Below are 8598 nucleotides of genomic sequence, written 5' to 3' on the forward strand. Positions count from 1 at the left end.
TATACAGGCACTCCTAGTGTACTCACACAATGCATATTGAATGAATATATCGTCATTTTGATCGTACTCTCTCTTTCTAGTCTACAGTTTACTTATGTCTGGGTTCTTAGTTCCTGGGTGAATTTTACCCTAAGGCAAATTCTTACACATCCAATCTTGAAAATTCTTAGTTATCTCATTCTCAACCACCATGCTAAGAAGAAAAATCATATCTGAAATATCTTTATTAGAAAGTGTCCTATGAAGAGTCCTTGGTAATTGTGATTGTCATTTCCTTAGTTGATCTAACCAACTTTTGGAAACAATATTCAAACACTTATTTTTATTTTGAAGGAAATATCTTCAAGCACCTTCTTTGGAGATCTCTATGAATTCCTCCCTCACTGGAAATCTAGATTAAATGGAAATAGATACCAGATTAAGTCTTGTTATGACCTTACCTTCTAAAGTTTTAATGGCTTTAGAGTTTCAATCACATATTTTCGTAAATTCTCGAACTAACTAGTTTGGTGCACCAAAGTTCAAGTGAATGTCCTCTTGCATGAGCTAGCAGATAATCCAATGTTTTTCATGCCAAAGGTGATCTATCCTCTTTACTCATTGCTTGCTAAAAATATGCAGTATCAATGTGTTCCATATTTGTGTTTGATATCTTCAAAAGAGTGCTTGTCAATATTATAGGAGGCTCCTTGCCTTGGAACTTGTATTTCGTTATTTTACTTGCCCAACTTCTTATTCAGATGACTTCAGTGTGATGAGTGGTGATATGTTGTTGTAAAACTCCAACCATCGTGCTCTAATTGCTTTGACAAATATCTTAAAATTCCAAATATTGTCCTTTCACTCACTCAGGAAAAATCTTCAATGTTATCTCTTCAAAAGAACATTAAAATCCAATCTATTTGATTTAAACTATCAAAATCAACCTTTGACTTCTATAGAATCTGATTGCATGTGTTGTAAGGAAACTTGCAATAAAAATTATAATTGTTTCCACATAACCCATAATATATCTAAAACAAATAAATACTTAAAATACACATGCAAGAGAATAGACAACATACCAAAAAAATGTGACACAAGATATATGCTGGGAAACCCTCATCGAAGAAAAACCCAGCCTCCAAAAACATCCATCACCATGTATTTCAACAAAATCACCATTGCAATACAACCATGGAAGCCTTCAAAGCCATAGTCACAACCAAAAAATCCATGTGAACAAACATGAATCCACACATGCCATGCCATGGTTCCAACCTTCACAAATGGTCCCTTGGCTAACCTATCAAGCCTTGTCTTGCTTGACTTTCTTTTTTGCCCTTTTGCCTCTTTTGTCTTTTCTCTACAATTACCCTTGTAGTTGCTTATATAGTAGCAAGTCCCACAAAACCACCAAGTTGTATTACATAAACCACATGTGCTACCTAACCCATTGACCCCACATTTAATAATGGACATTTAGTTATTTTCCCCAATATTAAATAATTACATCAAATATTATCACAATGTGTGAATACAACACATCAAGAATGCCCCATGGTAACCTCTCCATGTTGCATGCTCATCTAGGTGATCCTAGGTACAACATTACATGATAAAACAAAATAATACAATATAACAATATTATGCAATGTGTGCAACACATAATCTCAACATTTGTCTTAATGGGTATCTTCACAGCTATATCATTAAAAAGTACCACATTCTCTAGATTTGGCCATCATTCTCATTTTGTTTGTGCTATGTTGGCAGGTAAAGGAGTATGGATAAGCCTATGAATTAAAATATTAGTCTTTCTAATTGTCTACTTCAAATATCACTTGATAACTTTCTATCTCTTTTTGCATAGACTTGACTACTCATACATTGACAATCAAACATTCTGGAAGCAAAGGTATTATGTCAAATAGATTGCATGCTTAGTTGGCACCAAGACATGAATCCTTATCTGAGGTGGCATCAGTGACAATTTTGTGTATCTTTCCCAGTGAGATAGTCACCAAAGACATTGATAGCAATGTAGTTTAGACATTTGTCAAACATACTCACATGCTTTGCTTATATTCCACACAATCACTTGAACTACATAATTGACAACATTTATTCCTTTTTGGTGCAGGAACACTTAGGCTAACTCCTAGTCCTAACTCTACCCTTTGGGTTTTTGGATTGTACTAACCCTAGCCAAGTTAATTAGGTGTGTTTGGGCCTCAGAAGGTCATTGTTGGGTTTGTTCTTGTTGGAATTCTTTAGAATAATTGAGAGGGGTGGTGAATCAGTTATCCAAGGTCCAGATGTACAAATAAAAATTTTCATAGCTTAGTGAACCCATATCCATAAAACATATTTATCATGCATGCATCCATTAGATCATACAATCACTTAAACTTGTAGGTTACTGTCAAATCAACTTTATATAAATGTAAGCATGAAACATAACATATTCAATAACACATTTGACACAATGATTTTACGTGGAAAGCCAATTTGGAAAAAACCACTAGTAACATGCTACTCATTCTCACTCTTCTAAAGTGATGCCTTGTGCAAGGCAAACATTATTAAAGGTTACAATGCACATTGTTAAATGTGACTTGGTTAGAGGATTTCAATCACCCTGTTGTGAGTGAGCCTTGTTAGAAGACTTTAGATCATTCACTTCAAATGTCACCCGATTAAAGGATTTACAAATGATTGTTAGGTCAACCTTCATCCAAAGGATTTACCCTAGACTGGTACAATGATTAGAAAGTAATAGTAAGGCTTGATCTTATAACAACTTACAACACACTTGGAAATTACAAATCTATGTTTCAATCCTCCATTTTGCTTGGCTTTCACACTTCAACTTTGATAACTAGTTCATCCTTCAAGCATCCATACCCTTAAGACTTCTTGCTTTGCTTGCCAATATCAGTCTCTTCTATTTAGTCACTGAATGAAGCAATACCCTAGACTCCTTGTCTTCCTTAGGTTCTCGCACATGACAACCATTGCTTCTAACCAACTGTCTCTATAAATAGATAATTAAGATCTTTTGTCATTCTTCCTTTATCGTCCATTTTAGGGTTAGGTAGGATTAAATGGAGTTGCCCATCTTTTCATTCTTTTTCCTTCTAGAAACTTCTCTTTCAATCCTCTTTGAATTCACCTCCAAATGGTTTACTGGTTTACCATGAACTATGTGCCACCAACTCATCATTGTTATCTTCAACACACTTCACAAAATTCAAGAAAATAAAATACTCAACTCAAATTATCAAATCCATGATTTAACACGAATACTGACAGTTGACATCAATATGTTGTCATTCAACTTCCATACTATTCTTCCACTCATCATCCACTATATAACTCAATAAACACTAAAGCTTACTGGTGCTTGACATCAACTAAACTTTACTCAGCTTACACTGTATCACTCAGCATACACTAAACTTTGAATTTGCTTGGCTCTAACTAATTTCTACTTGGCTTGCACTAACTTTGCTTGGCACCTACTGTCTGCTCAGTCAAGCTTGACAAACTCAATTCTTCTTACTTGTTCTTCTAGACTTAATCAGTGTATCCATCCTTTGCAACCTTAAGTAGATAATCAATGCACTATATCATCATTGTCTTAACTAATCCTTGTACTTCTTTTTCATACCATAACTCAACCTTTCCTTTAGGTGCTATTGTTATCTCATTTTATCAAAATCTCCTCATCAATCAACAAATGATAGTGCTCAAATCATCTAAGCAGTTGGCTTACCAACAAGTAGTAGGTTTGACATCAGTGACAAAACAATGATTGAAACACATTCTAATACTTGTATCAATCTATTTTCAACAATCTCCCTCTTTGGTGATGGGAAACTAGTACAACCAACAATAATACCAAAAACAAAATAATTCTTTGCATTGAAATCTCTCCCACTATCATCAAATTTCATCTTCAGTATAGGTTACAATATTCTATTTTGATCAACAAACAATCAACTCATCCTTATGATTCCCTCTTGATCACTTCTTATATCTCCCTCTTACTAGGTAGATGTAATCATTAGATACACTATCTCCCTTTCTGGATTACTAGATTTCTCCCTTTCTTTGTCTTCCTCCCTCTTTGACAATAATTCCAAAGACTTGTTATCTTAATATGCAGATATGAACATTTTCAGTTTCTCCCTCTATCACCTAGCTTGTGATTGATCTGCAACTCTAGCTCTTTGATTACTTTAGGCAGCTCCTAAAGTAAGATCCACTACATCAATGTGTAACATATGTCAATTTTAGGGAACTTCTCATGCTTTTTAAATAGCCTTTGATAGGAGTATCACCCCTAGTTTACCTCTTAGATACTCATGAGTATCCTTAGGTAATGCATTTGTGAAGATATCAGTTATTTGCTCTTTTGTATTCACATATTCCATCTTCACCTCTTTATCTGACTAATTCTCTCAAGTAATGATACTTGATTGCAATGCGCTTAGTCTTTGTATGCATCACAATAAAGTAGCACTTGTATTATCACAATAAAGTATCACTAGTTCAATGATTTCCTCCTTCATACCTTTAAGTAGTTGTTTGATCCATACAATATTTGTACAATTTATTGTAACAACAACATATTCAACTTCAACAATAGATTAAGATATGCAATTTTATTTTTTGCTAGTCCATGTAACCAATCTTTTTCCTACGAAAAATGCTCCTCCACTAGTGCTCTTTTTGTCATCAATATTTCCAGCCCAATCAACACTATTGTAGGCTCTCAATTCAAATTTCTCATTTTTCTTGTAGTGTAGACCATAGTCTTATGTTCCTTTCAGATATCTCATTATTCTCTTAATAGCCATCAAATGATTCTCCCTGGGATTAACATAGAATCTTGTAACTATCCCAAGAAATAATGCAATATTAGGTTTGTTATGTGCTACATATTGCAATTTTCCAATCATAGACCTATGTAATGTTTGATTCACCTCGATTGAATCATCATTCATAGACAATTTGTATCCTATCACCATAGGTGTGCTTACTGGCTTGGAATCTTCCAATCCAAAAGTTTCCAGTATCTTCTTTACATATTTTGACTAAGTGATGTATATACCATATTTCACCTAATGTACTTGCAAACCCATAAAAAAATTGATCCCTCCAAACATAAACATCTCAAATTCTTTCTTCATTTTATTTGCAAAAGCTTTATATAAAGTATCCTGACCTCCAAATATGATATCATCAACAAAAAATTTAGATATTAATATACCTTTTCCTTTTTCTATCTTAAAGTATAGATTTTTGTTATCATCAATCCTCTCAAATCCAATTTTCACAAGATAATTGTGAAGCCTTTCATACCATGCTCTTGGTGCTTGTTTCAAACCATATAAAGCTTTGTATAGATTACATACCATGTTTTTATCGTTAGCATCAACAAATCCTTTTGGTTGTTCTATATAAACTTCTTCTTCCAATATTTCATTCAGAAATGTAGATTTAACATCCATTTGATAAAATTTGAACCCTTTATATGTAGAGTAAGCAAGCAAATTTCTTACTCCTTCCAATCTTACAATAGGAGTGAATGTTTCTCCATAGTCTATCCCTTCTTCTTATGCATACCCCTTGCAAATTAATGTTGCCTTATTCCTTGTGACTTCACCATTTTCATCTAACTTGCTTCCATACACCCACTTGGTGCCAATCACATTTTTATCTTCTAGTCTAGGAACTAGAGTCCATGTCTTATTCTTTTCAATCTGCTTAATCTCTTCTTTCATGGGTTTACTCCAATCCACATCTTCTAAGGCATCTTTCACTATTTTAGGTTCATGCATGCTAAGAAAACATATATCATTTCTCAACTTGTTCCTTGTCATTGGTCTTGCATCTTTATTTCCAATAATTTGTGCACCGAGGTGATGTCTTCTAACGTACTTTGACAATCTTCATTTTGCTCTATTTTCCTCATTTGGTCTATCAACTTCTAAATCAATACGTACTTCTCTATCAGGTAATTCAACATCTCTTTCATGTACACTAATCTCAGAATTAGAATGTGCCTCAACTTCATTTTGTAACTCGACACTTGAATGTAACTGAGTTCCTAAATGCAACTCGACATTCATGGCATGTGACTCAACAGTTATTGAACCTTACTGTTGATTTGCAACTTGATTTACAACATCTTCATCAGTAGGCATACCTTCATAAAAGTATGCAAATGATTTATATTCCTCTAGTTCCTTCATAGATTCAGCCTCATGTACATTTGTATATTCATCAAATTTCACATTTGCACTTTCTACAATTTTGTTAGTGTTAAACACTTATAAGCTTTACTTCTTGTGGAATAGCCAAGGAATATACCTTCTTCACTTTTTACATCGAATTTAACATTCTTGGAATCCTTGAGAATATAACATTTGCTTCCAAATACCTTAAAATATTTTACATTGGGTGAGTATCTATACCATAGTTCAAAAAGTGTTGAGTGAGTACCTTTCTTGAGTTACACACAGTTCAAGGTATAGACAGTTGTACTTACAGGCTCTCTTTAGTATTTCAAAGCAACATTCTTCTCCATTAGGAGTGTTTTAGCACAGTCCATTATAGATATGTTCCTCCTTTCACCAATTCCATTTTGTGGAGGGGTCCTAGGGGTAGATGTTTGTCATTTGATTCCTCCGTCATTACAACACATCTCAAACTCATTTGATGTAAATTCTCCTTGTCTATCAAATCTCAAACATTTTAGACTTTTACTTATTTCCTTCTCAAATCTTGCTAAGCACCACTTAAATGTTTGGAAAGCATCATATTTCTATTTTAGAAACATAATTGTCATCATCCTAGAATAATCATCAACAAGTAGCATAATATACTTATCACCTTTTTTGCTTTTCATATCAATTAGTCCACCCAAGTTAGTATGAACAATCTCCAATATTCCTTTAGAGATATGAGTCTTACTCTTAAAACTTGACTTTGTCATTTTGCCTAACTGACATTGTTTGCAATTTATATTGTCAGGTTTCTTCAACTTAGACAAACCTTTGACTCTTTTTACTGGTACTAACCAACTTATCAAAATTAACATAACATAATCTCTTGTGCCATAACCACACATCATCAAATTCTACAACTAGACAAGTAGCATCATCCATATCAAGGTAGAATAAATCACCTCTAGTTTGATCACCTTTCCCCATTAGTCTTCCATCAGTATCATATATCTTAGCAATCTTGTTCTCAAGCTCAACCTTACAACCTGAGCTATTCAGTTTTGACACACTCGACAAATTATAGTTAAGTCCTTCAACATAATAAGCATTGTCACATATATAAAAAATTATGAGTTTGATAGAACCTTTTCCTTTTATCAGACAGGGTGCATCATTACCAAACCTTACACTATTTCCACCATAATAATTCAAAGTAATGAACTTACTTTTATCTTTAGTCATGTGATGTGAACACCCAGTGTCAATGATCCATCTGTCATTCTTGTTCACACAAGACACTAGTGCAGTTGCCTCATCCTCATCAGAATCATCCTTCATTGCAACATACACCACTTCATCATCATGATCATCATATCCATCTTTTGTTTCCCAATGTAGCAAGACTTCTTGCCTTTGTCTTTATAGTCTTTGTTGTCTTCTTCTCTTCTAATTCTGTACTTGTCTCCACCTTTGTAGTTCTTCTTCTCTGGACATCTAGTAGCAATATGACCAACCTCATTGAAATTAAAACACATGATAGATAACTTATCTTTGAATTTTCCTTTACCACTATGAAATCTCCTTGCTAGTAGTGCTTCAAGTTGTTCTACATCCTCCTCATCTGTATCATTGTCACTGGAAACATATTTTACCTTTTTCTTCTTCTTCTCATTAGGTTCCTTCAATGTCAACTTAGCTTTGAAAGAATATTCAACATTGTCAGATTTGAAGTTATCAAAATTGGATAGCTCAAAAGTAGTGAGCCTACCTACCAGATTTTCAAGAGTCAGATTAGAACCTGATATACATTTCAGTTCATGTATTATAGGAACTCTAATATCATAGATGGGCATTAATATTCTCATAACTTTGCTTAAAACAATATCGTCATCTATCTTATAAGTAGATCCTCTTATTGTATTAACAACATCTTTTATCCTAGAGCAATATTGAGCAACATTATCACCTTCTTTCATTCTCATATCATTGAACTTACCTCTACAACTTTTAAATTTGGCTCTCAAAACATTTGTATCACCTCCATAAATGGTGCGAAGGGCATCCTACATTTTCTTTGCATCGTTACAACCCTTGATATCATTGAAATCGACATATCTTAGGGCAGAGGCCTAGTTGTGTTCTTTCTTCTTTTTCAGATCTTTAGTAGTTAGGGCTCTAGTAGGATTGACATGCTCATTAGCAATGGTAGATTTTGCATGACCTCCAAGATCTCCTACGTGTAGCTTCATCAGACTTTTCCATGTAGGAAAATTATCTCTATTAAGCTTGGGTACCTCTCTTTTTGACATCTTGATCTTATGCTTCTAGTGCCTTCAAGCTAGTCCTCTTTAAGTAGATGGCTCTAATACCAATTGTTGAAATT

The sequence above is a fragment of the Cupressus sempervirens genome, chromosome 5 (genome assembly GCF_028749045.1).
Source record: "Cupressus sempervirens isolate cs-2001-9-10 chromosome 5, ASM2874904v1, whole genome shotgun sequence".
Classification (NCBI taxonomy): Eukaryota; Viridiplantae; Streptophyta; class Pinopsida; order Cupressales; family Cupressaceae; genus Cupressus; species Cupressus sempervirens.